At 36.0% G+C, this 21,259-nt stretch overlaps 1 pseudogene; it reads left to right on the top strand.

The window, feature by feature from the left end:
* Positions 1-2,755: 2,755 nt before the first annotated feature.
* LOC147451826 (coronatine-insensitive protein homolog 1a-like) lies at positions 2,756-3,868 on the top strand (annotated as a pseudogene).
* The last annotated feature ends 17,391 nt before the right edge of the window (positions 3,869-21,259 follow it).

Genomic DNA, 21,259 nt, shown 5'->3' with positions numbered 1-21,259 from the left:
TTTGACATTTAATACATTGAATAGATTCATCTAAGGGAGATCTATCTTGTCGTATGCTCAAAAATCCAAACAGATGCATAAATCATGCAAAGAGAAAAAATAGGAAGCAAATGGCCATGCCAAAATACAAAAACTATGCAAGAGACTTACATTGAATTAAAGAGCTTTCACTTGTGATCGCTATGCCAGTTGTGAATTCACAATAGCAGTTTACACAAGGGATATTTGGGCATGAGAAGTAAGAGGGTAGATACAGTACTTAGAATGATAGACTTACTCATTTTAATTTGTCCAAAACTTAGGTTGAATTTACAAAAGTTGACCTTTATACTTTGCCAATTGTCAAAATCTGGTCCTTTGGCTAATATGGCTCATAAAAATTGACAAGCTAGAATCCATCAACCCCAATCTACTCAATAAAGGCTCACATATACAACCATAAAAATAAGAATTTTAATTGTGAATCCTACTTTGGTTGCATATGGTCTTGCTTTTAGTGGCATGTGTTAGCTTAGCTACTAACATTCCCCCCTTCCTAGCTCATGTCATCCCATGACAGGAAAAAATGTAGGTTAGTCTTTATGCCGGTTGTTTTTGGGTGAGGAGCTTCAAAACTCATTTGCAGTTGATGATAGACTATCTTTTCCTTTAGTGATTACTTCCTTGGTGTGTTATTGTTGGTCCACGTGTTGTTCTTGTAATGGTTAGAGTCCAAAAATCCAAGGTTCAAGAAATAGTGCTTGTTTCCAACTTCAAAATTTAACATTGGGGCATGGGGAGACATGGAGAAGCCTCTAGTCTCTATGATCTCGCCGCTTATTAGAGCCAAGACCTCAGTACCACATGACATTATTTGGGGAGAGCTAGGTGCCCCCCCATTAGTGGTTGAGCTCACTAGATCAGTCTCCTTTATACACCACTTATGGGACCTCCCTAGAGATAGTTATACCCGCATAGCACTTTAGTCCTCTCAATAGTAAGCTATGTAGGGAAATTCAACATGATGGTATGGGGAGATGACATCATGGTTTCAGGTACACGGGTTTAGCATGGAAAAATTTCCACCCTTCTAGTACTCATTGGACGCATCCTCTTTGACTCTTACACAATCCAAGATCACTAGGCTCATCTCCCATGACCTGACTCAGCTAGATATAGGGAAAACTTGGATACAGATAGCAAAGGAACTGGGCACGAAGATGGATTTCTATAGAGAGCATCTTCTCCAACTTACCAAGGATGGTTTTGTGATGAGGCCTAAATACATGGACACCCACTTATCTACGATGTGATTGGCTAGATACGCACATCTTCAACACATGGAGCTTGAGACAAAGTTGCACTACACATGCCATTACCCAATTTTCTATGAGATATAAGGCCGCTTTCACTGTGTGTTCAGAGACGGCTTTGGACCACTCCCTAGAGTCATGGGGTATGAGGACTAGAGATGTATGGGACTGTTTTTTTTAGGTGTATAAACTCAAAGAGAGCCTGATGAGAGGAGGGGCTTGCCAGTCTCAAAGACGGATCACAGACTTCTTTAGAGCGGACACTGGGTAGCCGAAGGAGTAGCTACCACAGTAGAGCTCACATTCTTCCCACACCAGAGGCACACTGATCAATTGAGCGATCGAGTTAGGGAGATCCAAAAGCCCACGTTTGTGGAGGACTACACAACATCGACTTTGGCTCAACATGCACAACACCTTGTCAGACTACTGACCATGGAGGAGACTGATGAGATCCACCAACGACAGATGAGATCCACCAACGACAGATGATGGATCTCCTGTGATTTAGCTCTTTGAGGATTGTACACCCTGCTCATCTTGTACCAACCTTTGTATCATCTCCTAACCATTATATCCCCACACTCTTATTGTGTTGAATTATCCCTCAGTCACTACTTTCACCCCCGTACTCAAATCCTACACAGTTTCACCTAGCTGCTTAGTTCACAGCTAGTAGTTTAGGATTCTATGGTACCCCCTTTTTTCAGTACCTTTTTGTTCTTTTGGTACTCAGACATTGTATCAGATTCATTGTGGTGTAACTTTTTGGTCTCATAGGTCATTTTGGCCTTTTGAAGACGTTAATATAACATTTCATTTCTCATAGCCTCTCTCTCTCTCTCTCTCTCTCTCTCTCTCTCTCTCTCTCTCTCTCTCTCTCTCTCTCTCTCTCTCTCTCTCTCTCTTCATTCCTTCACAAGCTTCTTCTTGTCGCAAAGTTTCGCTTCACTGGGGTCTTAAACTTGTGATTCTAGTGATGGGGTCTATTAGGACATGCATTTAAACAAAGAGACTGAAGAGATATTGGGAATTAAGAAGTGCAATTGAGCATATCAATGCTGCTAATAATGGATGTGATGTTAAACAAATTGAATGATGAGATATCAAGATTGAAGAAGTACGATCAAAGGTATTAATACTGATAACAATTGTGTGATTGGTTTTCTCATGAGTAGATGTGTCTTGTCGTCTATTATTGTGAGTGAATGTGCTACTTGCACACAGAGAGGTGATTGGATTTGTAGGCTCACATCTTATCTGGTCAACTTTATTTTTCAAATTTTGGGCCAAAAGCCTCTTCATCAGAAGGCATATTTCATCTTTTTGTTTCACATTGTTGACACCTCAAAATGGGTTAAAATTTTTCAAATTACCCAATCTCATTGGCTGACACAATTTTGAGTCGGTTTTTATTTGTTTTTTAGTAGCTAATATAGTACAATCTGTTTTCTACGTGCATATCTTTGAGAGAGATTTTTTCGAAGGAAAGTGATATGCAAGGTCATAATGATGTCATAATACATCTTTGGAAATGCTAAATACAACAAGAATCGATCTACAAAATATTTGCATTGGTGATCTATCAACATTAGCTTCAAACTGTAAATCATTAATTTCATTGAAACTAAATGAATTGGAACTGGAAGATCTATCGGAGATTCTCAGTAGAACAATAGCATTGCAATAATCGGGAGGCCTTTTTGTGGGTGCCAATGTGGATCAACAACCAAAAATCACATTGCAAGCCACATCAACATCATTGGTGGCCTTGTATTATTATATGGTGGCCTTGTATTATTATATGAGTGTGGAGTAAGGTGACTCAATTATTCAACCCATTGCAAGCCACATCAACATCATTGGTGGCCTTGTATTATTATATGAGTGTGGAGTAAGGTGACTCAATTATTCAACCCATTGCATCAGGGTTGAGAAAGATCTTCATTGTCGATGGACATTGCCAACTTCTTGCTCACTGTGCCAATCTTGAGGCATTGGAGGTGAAGTATGTTTCAAAATTAGTCCTTCTATTTTACTACATACGTACAAACAAACCTAGTTTACGTTAGTGTCAGTAGGAATATGCTTTTCAATTAAAAAAATTGCAGCACTTGCATTATCAGATTCTCTTTTTTAAACTTTGGGGGCAGACAATGGAAGCTTTACATAGTGCATTAATCACTTTCTACTTGTTTTAGTTTTCAATGCCATTGGTCATGAGGTCCTTGAGGTTATAGTGAACAAGTGCAAGAATTTGCGCTCGCTACGTGTAGAACCCATATGGAGATAGAGATGTCCATCAAGGTTTTGTCACCCAAAGAGGACTTATATCGTTCACATTAAACTGCCAATGACTGGAATATATAGCAGCATATATTTTAGAAATAAATAATGATGCTCTATCCACAATACCCACAAACTACCCCAAGTTGAAAGATTTCCGATTCGTGTTACTTGATGAAGACAATGAAGTTTTAGAATGTCCTCTTGATGCTGGTGTAAGAGCCTTGATGAGAGGTTGCCTTGAAGTATATATGGGTACAAGGCTTTATAGGGACATTGCATCAAGATAGGATCTACTTCCCTTGACCAAGGATTATTGGAGCATTGAGTTAATAGACAAGCCGGGAGAGCTTGCTCAGTTTGTAGCGTATCGATGCCTTTCACAAAAGTGATCCACCATTGGTTACACTGTTTGGTTGAAGTGTGGGTGTAATTGAGGATTGAATCATGGGAATTGGTTGTGATTGATCAATATTTCCTTTCGATGTGCGTTAGCAAGGATGAAAAAGATTGCCATCTAAGAAGGAATACATTCATGCTGTGAGTGTTTATATGGAAATACACAAGGAAATGGCTCCACTTATACAGTTTGAAAAACCATTGTTCACTGTTGTGCTCACTAAATGTTGAGCACGGTTACCAACATGGTCAAAAGAAGCCCCAACCTTGCACGTTTCTGTCTTTGAGCAGCCTCCCATCACACACTAAATGTGCAGCAACGATGTAATAGCATGTGTAGCTTTCCACCTACGATGATGTATATGGTGAAATGTCACCCCATGATGTAGCCATGATGTCACCCTCTATACAGCTTATAAATCAAGGTTGTAATCTCTCTTTTCTAATGCACAATATAGAGATATTTTAGATCCTACATTGTGTATCTCTACTCTTTTTTACTGCAGACACACACACACACACCATGAAATCTACACTCACTAATCCTCTCTAATCCCTAAAACTGGTATCAGAGCCTAAGCATAATTAGTATGTAATATTTACATAATAGATCTTAATCATTTTCTCCTAATAAATTCTCTCTCTAGTTAGCCCAATTTCAAATAATTGTTGCGCATTAGTCATCAAGCTAAATAGTCATGAGCAAGCTCATGGATTTGAGTCCCATGGACCACTACTCTCATTAGTTAAGCTTGGTGATTGAGAGAGTGATCTCTAGAATTAATTAGACTTTAATCTCTTACATTAATGTGTATATAGTCAATTTCTACTCTTTTTACATTTATAATTACTTGCCTTGGAAGCTTCATTATTGTGTGTGTGTGTGTGTGTGTGCACGTGCGCGTGTGTGTGTTTTAGTTATCTACATATACTACCCACAGATGAACATACATATGTTCAAAGACCAAGGTACCCAGATAAATACAAGGTTCATTATACAAAAAAAACTTCAGATAGCATGATTTTGTATAAATGAATATCATCAGGTTGGTATAAGTCACCATCCAAAAGCTAGAAATTCCTTTACAAGTAACTATGAACCAGTAGCTAATCCTCCAAACCATAAAGCAACCAAAAAACTGAACCAAAGAGAGTAGCCCTCACCTGCACCATAGAATAACATAACATTCTGTTAGCATTGGCTCTCTATGCAAGTGATGTATGGGCATCCGAGTTGTTATCCATGTCACAAAGGTTCAACTTTTCTTTGCAAATAAACTTATCATTAAAAACTGAACTTTAAAAAGACTTTGGTGGTCAGTTACAACTTCATAAAGAGCTTCAACAGCCTACAAACTACCAATGATTTTTATTTAAGCATCTTTATAATTTATCTCCTTATTCTTGCAGGTTCAATTAAGATATGCTCTCTGCCTATACCATACCTTGTTCTTTGCCGCAAATGAGGCTATATATTCAACCCTAGTTGCCTTAAGCTTTTTTGAGAGCTGTGCTCTCTTGATTGGATCGACTATAGTACTCATCCGAGCAGTCATCCTATACCTTGGTATAACTTGATAACAATAGACAAATCATCTTTTGGCATTATTAGAATCAAACTCTCTTACAAATTTCTTTTATATATGAAACCCTGACAGTTTTTGCCATAATCTTGAGCAACCTCCTCAGCCTTCAAGTGGCTGGATTCCATCATCTTTTTTCAAAAAAACGGAGAGTCCAACTACAATGATACTTGAAGTAATCTGCACATGCTATAGTAAGATGGTGAGTCAGAAAGTTAAAAGAAATCCTAGTTTATGAAATTCTATATGCCACTAGCTGGTCTAGCTCCTATCCATGTTCCCATACATGATGCTATGTAGAGAATATCCAAAAAACTGAACACTAGGAGTTTTAGTACTCAGAAATAGGAAAAAGTACAGCCAAGAGACCATAATTATCCTGCAAAGAGTCAGTAATCCAATCTATGTAGCATGTATACATCAATAGCCATGAAGCCTTGTGCAAGGCTATTACTGCTAAACTCAAAACATTTCTACCAGGTTATCAAATCAATAATAAACAATAGCCCCATTTCCGCATCATTACCAGTTTGGGTCCAGTAAACCATGTCAAGTTAGCTTTAGATCTAGCCTAAGGAGTTTAGTAAGACTTGCATGTCTAGTACGAAGCAAACAAGGATACATACAGAGTCTATGTCATATATATGAAAGGACCAAGAGTTTTATACTTGAAGTCAAACATATGTAAAACCATACGTATCCATAAAAAAGCTAGTACCAAAAATGTCCAGCATGTAAACCGCATCAACCAAGAATCCATTATGTTGAGCTAGATCAGTTAGTTTAAGAAGGAAGTTTTCCTCAAACTAAATTCATCCTTATATCAACATGTACATTGCTATTGTGCTTTAAGCAAGGTAAGATTAGCATAGGTCGAGACATAGGTAGTAAATGAGTTTAGTGTAAAGCAATGTCAGTGGTAGGAAAATATTAGTTCCATTAGCATGACAGCAAAGGAGATTCACAAGAAGGAATTTTCCTAGCTAATCAACCCAAGGTCGAGATCCTATGCTTACGTCGAGACCATGTTCTGGCTCATGCAAGGTCTATAAAGGATATTGGTGGTAAGCATCCAACTAAGAGACCATCACCTTCCAGCAAAGAGCCAATAGTACAATCTGGTTATTAATTCGACCAAAAACGTAGCCCCATATCAGCACCATAACCAGTTTCAGTCCAGAAAACAAGGTAAAGTAAGCTTTTAGATCTAAAATAAGGAGTCTAATGAAACCAGCCTGTTTAGTAAGAAGCAAACAAAGATATATACATTATCTATGTCATATATATTAAAAGACCAGGAGTTTTATACCTGAAGTCGAGCTTATGTGAAAACCCTTAAAACTCCAGCAAAAGGCCAGTACAAACCATATCCAACAAGTATGCCGCATCAGCCAGGAATGTTACCAAAAATATCTAGCATGTATACCTCATTAGCTAAGACTGCATAATGCTGAGCTCTATCTGTTAGCCTCAGAAGGAAGTTCACCTCATTCCCAATCCAAAGTAAAACTCATCTCTATATCAGCACATACATGGCTACTCTGATTTAAGCCAAGTAAGGTTAGTATTAGGTCGAGACATTAGTAGACAATGAGTTTAGAGGAGCCCAATGTCAGTAAAGGAATAGAATAGCTTCCTTAGCATACCAATAATTGAAGTAATTGAAGAAAGTTACCCAGCCAATCAACCCAAGGTCGAGACCTTGTTCTTAGGTCGAGACCCCTTATTGCCTGCCTCAGGTAGGGTCCACATAGGTGTTTTAAGGTTTTGAAAGCATAACCATGCCATACTAAAAAGCATTTGACACTTATAAACTGAGTTAGGTTATCATGGCATCCTAAGAAACCCAATTTAGTACACAAATGGTATGGCCTACATAGTGACCAGATTTCCTTAAGTTCATTCCTTTACTAAGAATCCAGCAAAAGGTCAATAAAACATATCCCAACAAGTATACTTCATCAGCCAGGAATGTTAAAAAAAAAACTAGCATGCATAGCGCATCATACACTAATGTATAATGCTGAGCTCTATCCGTTAGCTTCAGAAGGAAATTTACCTCATTCCCAATCCAAACTAAAATTCATCTCAATATCACTACACACATGGTTATGTTGCTTTCAACAAGGTACGGTTAGTACTATGTCGAGACATTATTAGACAATGAGCTTAGTGCAAACTAATGTGTGTAGAAGGAAAAGCATAGCTTCATTAGCATACCCGCAATAGAAGAAAATTACCCAACCAATCAACCCAAGGTCGAGACCCTATACATAGGTCTAGACCCTTTACCGCCTCAAGGAAGCTCCACAAAAGTGTTCAAAGTTTTGCAAGCATTACCATGCCAGCCTAAAAGGAATGACCAGCTTCTGACACTTAACAACTGAGTCAGTTTATCATGCATCCAAAAAACCAAATGCAACACACAAAATCGTAGGACCTGCATAATGACCAGGTTTTACTGAATATTCATGTAATCTAACATGCCTTTTAGAATTTTTAAATATCATGTTGTCAACCTTTCAATCCTTAATGACTAATACTAGCAAATAGATATAGCCTCCAGCCTTTAAAGCAGTCATTTCTATCATCATACTAGTTTATACCAGAATCACCCATCAAAATCGCAAGCAGACCCATGCCCTTATGCATATTACTACACATTGCAACATGAAATGATTTCACAATACCAACTACCATTTTCAATCTTAACTCATCAAGCAAAAGAACTTGACCTGAGAAGAAGAAGAAGCCAAAGGGTGGACTTCTAGGACTTGTTGTTTTTCCTTCCCTTTTGCCATTGTATAACACACTACAAGTTCAATCACTTAGGCAACTAACCCTCCATTACCAACAAAGAATACACAAGCATATCCGAGCCTGCTAAGTGAGGGAGACCCTCACCTTTATAGAATTTTTGCGGATCGGGCTGAGATTTTGAAGGCCCAAATACAGTCTTGCCACTCACCTTCAGCCATGCATTCGATGGAAGAAGCTTGCCATAAATGGGCCATGTGCATCGCCAGTAGATTCCCTCCATAAAGGTGATGAAACCCGACTTCTCCGCCCAAAGTTAGCACGCTGCAGAGAAGTTACCATATCGATTAATACTTGTACTAAGTTATACATTATTATCGGATTTTAGTGATGCCTACCAAGTGAAATAAAACCCCTAAGGATTTTTTATGTTTGGCTACATAAAAAGGAAACAATATTTTTGGCCAAGGGAAATCATATCATGCCCCTAAGTCTATATTCCTCGGGATTTGTGTGTGTGTGTGTGTGTGTGTGTGTGGTGTCCTTTGAGCACTCTTAATTACAAGCATAAAATCGTATGTAAAATTGCACTTAAGAAAGGCATTTGACCAAGCCTACTCTAGCATCTCGACAACTTCATCTACACACTTGATTTCAATAGCATAAAAGGTGCATGTTCAAATACTAGTAGCTTTTTAACAAGTCAAATCATCTGCAAAATCACAATGATCAACTCGTAGCTTGATCTGAGAGGATACAACCCTTATTATGAATCAGTAAACTAGAATAAGGGTAAGATTTCAGAATAAGGGTAATTTCAGAATAACAAGTGATTGAACTTGGAGTGTGTTATACAATTCGATTCTGAAATTTTTTGGTTGATGCTTATTCTAGTTTACTGATTCTAAAATTACCCTTATTCTGAAATCTTAAGCACAGCATCAACCAAAAAATTTCAGAATCGAATTCGGATCAAACTAACCCCCAAATACTTATTGAAAGTTTCTACGATCAATTTAATTTGATAAATTGAAAACATTAGGAGATAATTATTTCACATGGTCTAGAAGATATTTAGTCACATGGCCTAACAAATGATTACTAGATATTTACATAAAAAGCAAAATTGATCTAACAATAGTAGAATTGAAAATTTAAGTTGGGCAAGTGCTAGGGGTGATATGATGATCCTGTTAGGGACATATTTAGCAACAAGGGGCAGTTGGGAGCTGGCTTGGGAAGTGGAAATCTGCCAATTGCAGGCCTTGGGTGCCAGAAAAACCTATAAATAGGCCTCATGCTTCATATTTTTACACAGACTCGAAGACCTTGGCAAATTCTCTCTAGCGTATAGACACTCTACACAAATCACTAGAGAGAAAAAACTCTAGTTGATTAATCAAGGTAATTAACACTAATCTCGTTAAATTAGTGAAATATATAGTAATTTATGTCTATTATTTTGATTATCTTATTAATTAAGAAATATTAAGCCTCTCTCTACTAATTACACTCTTATATCTTTTAAATTTTTTGAATACTAAATCTCTATTTATGATTAATAATCTAATTAATTATTAACATATATTATGATTAAAATTACCAAATTTAGCCTTAATTAAGGGAAAATACATCCAAGAAGCTTATATAAGTATGGATTGATTTTTAGAGATTCTACACACTATTAGCAAGCTATGAAAATTATATCAAAATTTTCTAACTAATTTTGGTATTTATTTAAGCAAAAATTGTCTATTTTCAATCTAAAATTGATAGAAAATTTAGAAAAACAGCTTAATAAGTCATGAGATAATTTTGAGAGGTAGATAACACTATAAGAAACCTCTTTTAGTTATCTCATAGTTTTTTTAATATTTTTGCTTATTACTATTGCTTAAATTTTCCATATTTAGTTAAAAATTAAGCAAATTAATTAGTAAATTAGTCTAGAAGTTAATGATATGCTTTTTAAAGGAAGATTAAAGTGCTAAAAATTTATGATAATTATCTCATAATTAGTTGATTAGTTTTGCTAATTGCTACTGCTTAAATTCTTTAATTTTAGCTAAAAATTACGCAAGATACTTAGTAAATTAGCTTAGAAGTTAATAAAGTATTTTAAGAGTAAGTTTAAAATGTTAAAAACTAGTAATAGTTATTTCATAATTAGATAGTTAAACTAGTAATAGTTATCTCATAATTAGTTCGTTAATTTTGTTAATTATTATTGCTTTAAGTCTTTGTTTTTAGCTAAAATCTAAGCAAGTTAATTGGTAAATAAGCTTAGAAGTTAGTGAGATAATTTTGACAAAAAGATTACAAAGTTAAAAACTTATGATAATTATCTAATAATTAGTTTATTAGTTTTGCTAATCACCATTGCTTAAATTCTTTGTTTCTAGATAAAAATAAAGCAAGATAATTAATAAATTAACTGAGAAGTTAGTAAGCTAATTTTAAGGGAAATAATATAGTATTAGAAACTCATGCTAATTATCTCATAACTAGTTAATTTGTTTTGCTAATTATTATTATTTAAATTCTCTAGTTTTAGTTAAAAATTAGCTAGATAATTAGTAGCTTAGCTTAGAAGTTAATAACATGCTTTTCAAAGGTAGATTGCAATGTTCTAGACTCATGATAATTATCTCATGATTATTTAATTAGTTTTTATGATTACTATTGCTTAAATTCTTTGTTTTAAGCTGAAATTTGAGCAAAGTAATTAGTTAATTAGCTTAGAGATTAGTGAGATAATTTTTAGAAGGATATTACAATGTTTAAAACTTTTGATAGTGATCTCATAATTAGTTAATTAGTTTTGATAATTACTTTTTCTTCAATTCTTTATTTTTAACTACGAATTATGCAAGATGATTAACAAATTAGCTTAAAAGTTAATGATATAATTCTCAAAGGTATATTATAGTGTTAAAAGCCCTTAGAAATGATCTCATAATTAGTTAATTAGTTTTGATAATTACTATTTTTAAATTATGTTTTAGCAAAAAATTATGTAAGATAATTAGTAGGTTAGCTTACAAGTTAGTAAGATAATTTTTAGAGGTAGATATAGTGTTAGGAATCCTTGATAAATAGTTTTTACTAAATAGCTTTGTCAAAAATGTTCTATTTTTAGTAGAAAACTAGAGAAAATAATTAGCAAATCTACTTAAAAATTTCTAAGATAATTTTTAGAGGTATAATACTCTATTGGAAAGCTAGAGTAAATAGATCCTTATTAGATAATTACTTTAATAATTATTAAGTAAAAAATAAATTATTTTTTGCTAGATTTAAAAGATAAAAATTAGAAGGTTAACTCAAAAAATCATAGGATAACTACTAGAGCTTAGGAACACCACAAGGAAGCTAGGATAAAAATATTTTTTTGATCATGCATTTAGTTACAAAATTACTATGTCAGAAAGTTACTATTCTTTACTATAAATTGAAGAGAAAATTTAGTATTTTAATTTTTTGAAATTAGGCGTGGATTCATATGGCTAAATTAAGGTATTGAGAACTCCCAATAATGATATCACACCAAAAGAAACTATTTACGATACTATAATCCAACAAACAGCTTTAGGCTCTTAAAAAAGTGGAATTGAGGTAATTGATAGAAATACGTCGTGATAATTCTTATTGTAAGTTTTGAATTTTGACACTTTACCTAATGGTTAAACATCCTTTTATAAGAATAAAGACTATGGCTTCCAAAAGAAGTCGTGCAAATCAGCAACCCCATGATGATGTCGATTCAAAGAGGGCCAGTGCCACTTATGACCATGAGGCCGGTCCAAGCAGTAGGCTGGGTGATGAGAGTGTTTATGCCCCCGAGCCTCAACAGACCCGGATCAGTCAGATGGGTCTTGGTTATGAATTAAGTTTACAAATAGCCTAAGTTCTGTTTAAGTTGTAACATTGCATCCTGGATAGGTACTTAGGAAATATTAAACTGGTCGAGAATGGAAGGATACCTTCCAAGAAACATCATGCATTTGTTTGGGTTAGTCTGGTTGAACTAGGAAAGATATGATTGATCATTTCTAAGACAGCTTGTCTCAAGATATCTGCAATTCCTTAGTATATTTTGATGAATAAGGATGGCTATAAGGCCACTTTTAAATCGGCCACTCCCATGAACAATGAGTCTCTGCTTCGTCATGCCTTGATGTTCCTACACAAATTAGGATATCATTTTCTTATCTTAGGGGAGCTACCTAGCTGTATGGGAAATTGGTTTGGCGTATGGGCGCCAACTATTTGATGATATGCCATTTTTCACCCTTACGTGATCTTGAGACAAGAAGAGTATTGGTCATGGTTATTATGGTCAATGTTTTGATTGATAGAACCCTGTCTTAAGTTTAAAGATGTTTGTTTGATAAAGAATGATTTTCAATGTTGTTTTCAATACTTGTTTTAATGAATCATTGTCAGTGGAAATTAAAAGGAACCATTATTTTAAGTGTTCAAAGAATGTGATAGTAATTAGAAAAATAAAGAAGCATGTGTGAGTGCAGTGTGGTAAGTGGGGATCAACTAAGGTTGTCGATCATGGACCCAATTAGCTGGATAACTATCATCCCCATCCAGCAACATTTAGAAAACTTCTTTAGTGAAAGAGGAGTCCACCAATGGCTGTGCCCTCACTCACGTAGAGAACAAAAAAGCGTTGGATGACGATGCCTTAGCCCATTTGCAGAGCTAATAGGTTTCAAGAAAATTTTGGATCTTTTAGGTCTTATGATTTTGTCTCGTTTTTGCTTGTGAGATAGGACTAGGTATTTTTCTAAGGCTATAGTCCCTGACTATTGCCAACGGCAAAGGTCTTTTCCCTTAATTTTTCTTTCTTATAGACTTTAGTTTTTATTAGTCCTAGAGACCTGTCAAGGACCCCATCCCAACTTTAGAGTTGGCAGATTGGGGACCTCTCACTTTCCCAATTCTAATTGGTGGTAAGACTTTCTAATTGCCAATACCATCCACAAAGTGTTATGTATGCCAAACATCTTTAAGAGAAGAATATAAAAGGTAGAGCTATCAAAGACATGCATGGACAAGCTGTAGTGGCAACATCAATAACGAGTAACATATAAAGAAGAATTCAAGGAGCAAGGGAGGTGTTGCAACAACTTGAAGAGGCAATGAAATGACAATGATAGTTGTAAAGTATTCGGGTGATCTCTCGCCTCAACATTGGAATCTTCTTTGGGATAGTTAGGATAGTACCTTGGTCTTATACGATTTTGTGTGTAGAGAGAACGTAATATGCTGTCGCAAAACAGGTCACACAAAAAATCTATAAATTTTTGGTTGGGGACTTTGTTCTAAACAAAGCGTAAGAAAATGAATGCTCTCTTATAAACTTCACAAAGTGGTTTGCATTTAGAAGAGTTTGCTTAATAGAAGGAACTTTTTCAAAGTCCTTTAAGAGAAGCTTCAAAGTGTGAGCACCACATGGAACCCATATAATCTCTGGATGCATTGCTTTAATTTCCAGCTGCTTTCTAGTTAGATGCATTATCTGTGACAATAGCTGTCACATTTGTAGGTCCCCCTACTCTTCAAATCGAACGCTCATATACACCAGCAAGATATCCACTAGTTTTCTCTTTCAGGGATGTATCAATTGCTTCAAGAAAGATGGAACCTCTTGGACAAATCAACATCACATTAATCAATGGTTTCTTTTGACAATTTGTCCTACCATCTAGAGCAGTTGTGTATCCATACTATGGCACATAATCAAGAGTTGTGCACTTTTAAAATATTCTCTGATGTAGTTTTCACTTTATCTAAATATTCTGTACGCATCTTAGTATAATCAAGTACCACAAACCCCCTCTTCAATGTGCTTGTATTAAAGCATCTTTGAAGATAGGATTTTGAATGACATTAAAAGGAATTCAACATGCAACAAATGCTTGCATCCACTTAAGGTGGAGTTCAAGTAGCCATTGTTTCCCAAATGCATGATGCAAAGTAGGATCACTTGCTGTAGGTTATCCTCTAGTCCATGCTTCGCTTCGGCCTATGTTAGCAGAGCTTCTGGTAGGATTAGAGCTACAATCCCCAGCAAAGGATTAATGACACCATCTTTGACCTGAAGCAAGGGTCGATGGAGGGTTTTGATCATTCTCGAGTGTTATCTTGATGTCCCTAGCCATAGATGGAGCCATCATTTTGGGACCTCCCTTTTTTTTGCCCTCAAGATGTGCTCTCTTTGCCCTGAGCGTCCACTCGAGAAATTTTTTCAATACCTCTTGGGGGGTATTTGCAAGCTAAAACGTTTCCAAGAATTTTGAACACATGTTCTTTTATCCTTTGAGCATTTCCACTAAAATTATGGCCGCAGGTCTTACACCTCAACTTTGATGTAGGCTTTCCACATACCAATTCATCTACGTAGTTCCACCCATATCCTTTCACCATCTTCTTAAGATCTGCAAACTCAAACATAACTAATTACTAAATACACATTTAAACTGGAACTCTAATACCATTTACATTACTTTATTCGTCAACGTTTTCAACCTCTTTAAATTATAAATACCATTTTTTTTTCAAGTGTGAGCTTTTACTTTACACATGAATCATGATAAATAAATTGCTTAATTTATCTCAATAACTTCCAAGTGTGAGTAAACTCTACACAAAGCAAGGTATCTTTAAAAAACCTTTCTAAAATACTTTCAAGTGTGAGTGTAACTCTACACATGGCAAGCAATCAAAATTCACTGCTTCTCTAAATCTCTTCTAGGTGTGAGAATACCTCTATACAAAGAGAGAGATTATTATTTAATCTACCTAAATTGTCTATAGTGTTAGTATTATTCTATAGATAACTTTAACTATCTAACTAAAGTTACCTTTAAGTGTGGATATAGTTCAACTCAAAGCAAATAACTGCTAACTTTAACTATCTTAAATCACCTCCAAGCATGAGTTTCCTCTACACAAGGCAAGTAATCATTAACTACCTTACTTAATTTACCTCCCAATGTAAGATATACTTCACAAAGAGCAGACAAAGACTCAAAACTCCAAAGCCTAAAAAAAACTTTTTATCCAAAGCTCTAAATTTTTACTAAAGAACTAATATGACTAAATTTAAACTGGCTTTTTAATATTTTTCTTGATGTTGTAAAGCTCACCTATGGATGAGATAAGGGAAGAGAGATCAATAGAATGAGAAAAATGGACTATTATTTCGATCAAAATATTATTTTGATCGAAATTCTAAGAAATTATACAATATGGTGGTCTTGATGATATGGCACCGTATAATACGGCTGAATAAAGATAGGTGTCGTATGATACGTGTGTTTAAAGCCTATTATACGTACACCATATAACGTACAATGCAACTTAAGATTCAACAATTCATCCAACCTATTCTTTCATGTGGAATCAAAATCCATGTCATGTTCAATTGCCATCTTGAGGTTGAAAAAAAACAAAACCATAGGCTCTATAACCTCTATATTGTATACCATTTAAAATAGAGTCATTTTGGTCGTGACATTGTGAGCTATTTTCTAAGCCCATAGCATCGTCTAAAGCTTCTCATTCTATTAATGGGTCTCCTTCTGTACTATCTTGGTCAGAATGGTCTTGATAGTCTTATTATTGCTTTTGGCTTGTCCATTGTATCTGGTCAATATGTAGTTGATTTTCTATGCTTGATAGACAAGATTTAAGTTAGGATCTAGATTGTTGCATTGATGACATGAGTTCCCTAGTTTAAAACTATCTCAATCGGACAACCATATCTACTTACTATGTGTTTATACCACAACCATGTTGTTGACTTTGATGTGTTGTTGGGAAATGCTTTGGCCTCTACCAATTTGCTAACATAGCATGTGGCCATCACAATATACATGTTCTTCCTTGGGGTTACTTTCTTGAATGGACCCATGAAGTTCAGACCCCACTTCATGAAAATCCCCAATGGTTGTATGGTGGTCGACTGCGTCATATCTGTTGTTGTGAGCCTTCCCATTCGGTGGCAAATATCACAAGTGCTATATAAATCCCTCACATTACCCATCATGCTTTGCCACTATAACCTTGCATGTAAGATTTTCTTGTAAGTGATTTTAGTGAAAAATGTCCCCTTGAGCTCCCACTATGAACCTCTTTGATGACTTGCATAGGCACACATCTTTAAGTACCCCATCAACTTTTAATATGTATAATGATCCACCTATGATAGTGAACTTCATACTTCATAATAGTCAATTTTCTCTTCACCTTCTTGGTATACTTAGGATTCATCTCGTACCTTTGGAGCCTTACTTATAGTGCATCTGGTTTTAGTGGTATCCTATATTGACAGACCTCTAGATCTACCCCATTCACATGTGTTTCCAAGTAAAAACATCTTTATACTTCTGAAATAGTTGCTTGGCCTTTTCTTTTATCTCCCATTTTAGATGTTTGCTTATCTTTGCCATTTTTGGATTTTCCTCTGAATTGAGATTCCATTCATCAATTTCTTGATCATCTAGAGATAACCAATTTGGTCCACCTTCTTTCCATTTTGCCAGTGATTCTGCTTCCTTATCATCTGTATCCCTGCTGCACATTTGTTAAAGGCATTTTCCAATTCAGCCAAACCAACCTCCTTATCCACATGTTTAGTATTCCAATGAGGACCATATGTGATGGTTTGCATGTAACCCTCCTCTGTCATGAAATCTTTAGCTGACCATTTTGCCTCTTCCATAGTCCTTTCATCCAAAGTCACTAGTCTTTCCCATGGGTTACACTTAGTGAAGTTTTCTAGGTATTTTTGCCTCTATCTTTATGCTCATTTTTGATTTAGCAACACTGCTTTCAAGTCAGTTTCTATAATAAAAAACATATTTATTGATGCGATCATCCGCCCGATCTCCTTTGTATCATACGTCCTACACAATTCTTTTGGATGCATTGCTTTCTTCTAGCTTCTGGTGTTGTTCACCTTTACTTGAATGTGTCTATTGGGTCCTTGAATTAATCATGTCTCGCGTGCATAGTCATGAATGGCTCCAACACTCTTAAGCCAAGGCCAACCCAATAACATGCTATATACTCCTTGAACATCTAGCACCAAAAAGCTGGTTTTTAACTTCCCTAACAATCCACTAGCCTGGACAACTCTCTGGTCAACCATCCTTATTCTGAATGGTCACCTAGCTTCATGTCCTCAATGCTTATACACTTTGCGGCCTCTGGTAAGGTCTACCTAATGTCACCTAACTCGATGGTTAGCTTCTAAATCCTCTCATAAACCTTAAAATATATTTCATGTGGTTCATTGCTAGAGCTCCTTTCTGAGCTGGAGGGTCTTTCCTCCAAATGGATATCTTCATAGAGACCATGCCTCTGCTGGCCTTGTGCATTTTCTAGCTGATTGACCTTTGGTGAGGAATTAGGTCGCCTATGAACATTTCCATCCCCGGATTTGTTTTCTCAACCTTGGTCAAGTCTACTTTGACTTGCCATACCTCTTCTTTGATGCACTCCATTGAGGCCTTGACTCTTCAAATTTTCTTCTCAACTTCATCCTTACCATGTTCGCTTTCTATAAGCTTCATGTCTTGAGCTTCTAAAAGTTGTGGAAAAGACCTTTGGATGGTTCTTGCACCAAGCACTCTAGTTGCTTTGGCATCTTCTCAGCTAGCTCCTTTATGATGCTGGCTGCTAGAGTTCTCTACTCATGAGTATGATGTTGGGATTTGTGACACACCTGCACCACCAAATAGTGGAAACCCCCTCTACTTTGGGAGCCTACATCTTTGAAACCATTGCTTATGCCATTAGATGCTCTCTCCCTACTCTATGAAAGAATCCTAAGCTACATACTTTGTATCTAAGCATAATCCCATCATTTGAACCCACTTTGTACTCATCATTTTCATCGAGTTTATCTACTCCATTTTTTGCAACTTTTATTAGTGTCAATCACACACTCTCTCTCTCTCTCTCTCTCTCTCTCTCTCTCTCTCTCTCTCTCTCTCTCTCTCTAATTTCTTGTCATTAACACACTAATCACACCATGAATGGCTCACTCTTGCTTATGCCATAGCCCAATTCCTTTCATGTGGTATTAGAGCCAATGGTTCACACCTAGGCCTATTAATCTCTCTACTAGATAGATCTTCATTGAGTACCTTGATTAAATTCATTTAATCCCTTGCATTAGTATCTTGCATTAGGCAATTAGTTTCCATGTTATACATTGTTAGTGCTTGGGCACGTACATTTCTTGTGCCACTACCCTTCATTAATGTGTGCATTTAGGAGCATTAATTTTCTTTAGTTTTTATTTTGCTCGTTCCCCTCTACTAGAGCCTCCAACCATACTCACAAAAACTTTGATTGGTTTTGATTAGTGTCATCAATTATTTGATAAAATGTATGTGTGTGAGAAGCTTTTGAACCTTTATTTGGTAAAATATCAAGGTGATCAAACCGATTAGCTGGCAACCCACAAGGAAAGATTATATTTGATTAAAATTCTTGGTTGGGTTTATTTTGATACATTACTGGCATACTCAACAACTACAATAGGTTCAAATCTTGAAAGTAGATTGCATAAGTCAAACTTAATATCGGACTTCAACACCCTCTAGTCAAAGCTTGGGAGTCGAGAGGAGTGGTGCAGTTATTGCAAGTAGCAAACCTGTTTTTTGACATTGCAAGTTGTTCAACTTGTAACCAATCTTTTAATACGCTGTCAATTTCCTCTTTCACCTTCTTGGTATACTTAGGATTCATCTTGTACCTTTGGATCCTTACTTGTAGTGCATCTAGTTTTATTGGTATTCTGTGTTGACAGACCTCTAGATCTACCCCTTTCAGGTTTGTGCGTTCCTAAATCAAAAACATATTTTATAGTTCTGAAACAATTGCTTGGCCTTTTCTTTTATCTTTGGTTTCAATGTTTGTTTATCTCCAATTTTTCTCTGAATCAAGATTCCATTCTTGAATTTCTTGATCATCTAGGAATAACCAATTTGTTTCACCTTCTTTCCTTTTTGCTAGTGATTTTGCTTCCTTATTGTCAGTATCCCTACTACATATTCATTAAAGGGATTTTCCAATTTAGCCAACCAGTCTCCCTATCCACCTGCTTCGTATTCTGATGAGGACCATCTGTGTTGGTCTGCCTATAATCCTCCTCTATCCTAAAATCTTTAGTTGATCACTTTGATTTGTCTGGAGTCCTTCCATCCAGAGTCACTAGTCTTTCCCCTAGGTTGGACTCAATGAAGTTTTCTTGGGTGTTGTCACCTCTATCTTCTACTCATTCTTGATCCAACATCACTGCATTCAAGTCAGTTTCTAGAATAAAAAATATATTCATTGATGCTAGCATCCGCTCGATCTTCTTTCTACAATACTTCCTACACAATTCTTTTGGATGCATTGCTTTCTTCCAACTTTTGATGCCATCCATCTTTACCTGAATGCATCTATTGGGTCTTGAAATTGTTAATGTCTGGCTTGCATAGTCCTGAATGGATCCAACACTCCTGAGCCAAAGCCGACTGAATAACATGTTATATGCTCCTTGAACACCCAACACTAAAAAGCTAGTTTTGAACTTCTCTTTTTTACTATAATCTGTAGGTTTTCTACCAATCCACTAACCTAGACAAACCTCTAGTTAGCCATCTTTATTTTGAATGTTGATAGCTTCATGTCTTGAATGTGCAGCTTTTGACATGTTCTCCCAATATATGTACCTATGCGCTTCCATCTAGTATGACACCCAATAATGGTTCCCATTGTTTCCTTATCTTGTAGTCTATTTGGATGACTGGCACCATCATCCTTTATGTCAAACAAGTCCATGACCATAGCTTCTGATTCATTCTCCCTCTACATTTTGATAAACTTTGCAACCTCTAGTAAGGTCCACTTGATGTCATCTAGTTCTATATTTAGCTTCTGAATCCTATCAAATACCTTAACATAGATCTCACCACGTTCATTGCTAGAGCTATTTTTTGAGCTGAAAAGATCTTCCCTCTGAATGGCTATCTTTAGAGTGCCATGCCTCTGCTTGCCTTTTGTGTCACTGGTTGATTGATCCTTTGGTGAGGAATTAGAGTGCTTCTGAGCATTTTTTGTCCTTGGAGTTGTTTTCTCAGCCTAGTCAAGTCTCTCTGACTTATTATCCCAATATCTTGAGTTTTTCACTACCCTTGGACTTCTCTATCTAAACAAACAGAGCCTTTTCAAAGGACTTCTAATTTTTCTAACCACAAATCCGGCAATCAAAACTTTCCCTATTGCCAACCACTAGGGATACTCGCTCATCAAAAGATGCAAGTGCTGCTAACAACAACTTATTCTCCACTAATAACAATATTTTCTCTCTAACCATGAGTTCCATCTAGCAAGAACATACCGTATCAGTAGCTTCCTTTCCAAGCGATCACTTTCAAGATTCATCAAACAGGTTTATCTTAGACCAACCAATTTTTTTGCCAAGCAGTCCTTTTAACTTAATTTAAGAAAATGCGTGCTTGTCTCTCATGATGATAATCACATTCTTGATCAACTTAAGGAATCCTAAGCTTCTCGTACTAAGGTCAACTTATGTATAAACGATGCAAAAACTGATAATTTACTTACCAAAATAAGAGAAGGTGCAACAACAATCTATGGTTGAGGATGGCCATCAACAACTTCATTATCTAGTGCCACCGGTTGGGCACTCTCATTGCCTACATAAAGGGTTTTCTGTAAAGTTCTCATCATTAAGGAGTTGGTTTTCACTAGGAAAATAAGGTTTTAATAAGCTTACATGGAATGCATCATGGACTTTTAGATGAACTTGCAACTCATAAGGACCACAATAAAATTTTTGACAAGCTTACATGGAATGCATCATAGGAAATCCAAAAATTTCCTTGATAAACAATTGTGCAATAT

The sequence above is a fragment of the Adiantum capillus-veneris genome, chromosome 8 (assembly GCF_014529385.1).
Source record: "Adiantum capillus-veneris isolate H3 chromosome 8, ASM1452938v2, whole genome shotgun sequence".
Lineage (NCBI taxonomy): Eukaryota > Viridiplantae > Streptophyta > Polypodiopsida > Polypodiales > Pteridaceae > Adiantum > Adiantum capillus-veneris.
Note: the sequence above shows the minus strand (reverse complement) of the source record. Positions and strands in the feature narration are given on the sequence as shown.